The 1,171-nt window shown below is 38.7% G+C and overlaps 1 protein-coding gene across 1 annotated transcript in view; it reads left to right on the forward strand.

Moving 5' to 3' along the window:
* Positions 1-1,171, forward strand: part of LOC106465259 (ataxin-3-like) — an 18,835-nt gene that overhangs the window by 8,058 nt on the left and 9,606 nt on the right. The window lies entirely within an intron of this gene.

A 1,171-nucleotide genomic window follows, 5' to 3' on the forward strand; every position in this document is an offset into this window, starting at 1 on the left:
AACATTGCATACGTTTCCCATTAATATGTTGTTGCAGCGAACGAAATAGATGGTAATCTGATGGTGCCATATCTGGAGAATATTGTGGGTGGGGGAGAACTTCCCAAACAAACTCCATAATCTTGTGTTGTGTCAAACGTGCCACATGTGTATGTGCATTGTCGTGGAGAAGAACACCTTTCCGATTGACGAGTGAAGGGAATTTCTGATGAAGGGCTTGATTTAAACATTCCAGTTGCTGACTATAGATCTTTGCATTGACAGTTCGCTGTGGATTGAGGAGTTCGAAATGAATTACTTCTTTGATGTCCCACCAGCTGCTAAGCATCACTTTTTGCAGATGGAGTCCAGGTTTTGGGGTCGGAAGTTGTTATTGTCTAGGACTGAGCCATTGTTTTTGGTGTTTAATATTTGCATAGAGAATCCATTTTTCATCACCGGTGACAATTCTGTCCAAAAATGGTTCATACGCATTACATGCCTGAAGAGATGAAGCAATGTTCACACGTTAGAAATTATGATCATCAGAGAGTTCATGAGGCACACAAACACCTTCTTTAAGGAGTTCTCCCATATTCCTTAGATGTTTACATATTGTTTCATGAGAGACATGCAATTTCAGGGCCATTTCACAAGTGTGTTGCCTTGGGTTAGTTAGACCCAACAAGCGTCTTCAGAGCGTCAATATCAATTTCAACATGTCGGCCCCTGCCATCACAGTTTTTAAGGCTAAAGTCACTCGAACAAAATTTACTGAACCTTCATTGATACTTACGAACATTCAAAACATTTCCATAAACTTCTTTGATATTCTTTGTGGCTACAGAGGCATTGTTTCCCTTCTTGTATTAAAACAGCATTAAATACCAAATGTGTTTGTCTTGTCATGTGCCATCACTATGAGGGATTAGAGTACACATTATACAGGCTTCACTGACGTGACGTTTAGGCGGTTCATTTCACTATTATACGTGATGTACGTTTTTTTTAGGGGTGGTTAATAAAAGTGTTCCAAAACACGATATTAATTTCTTGATGACCTAATATTTTCAGCAGTGAGCATTATTTTATACTCCTTTTTTTCAGTCACAAATCTTAGTTGATGAAACTGAATCATATTTCTTTTTTCCTGAACATAGTAGCAGCCCTCCGGAAATATGGATGATAGTGG

The sequence above is a fragment of the Limulus polyphemus genome, unplaced genomic scaffold (assembly GCF_000517525.1).
Source record: "Limulus polyphemus unplaced genomic scaffold, Limulus_polyphemus-2.1.2 Scaffold1887, whole genome shotgun sequence".
NCBI lineage: Eukaryota > Metazoa > Arthropoda > Merostomata > Xiphosura > Limulidae > Limulus > Limulus polyphemus.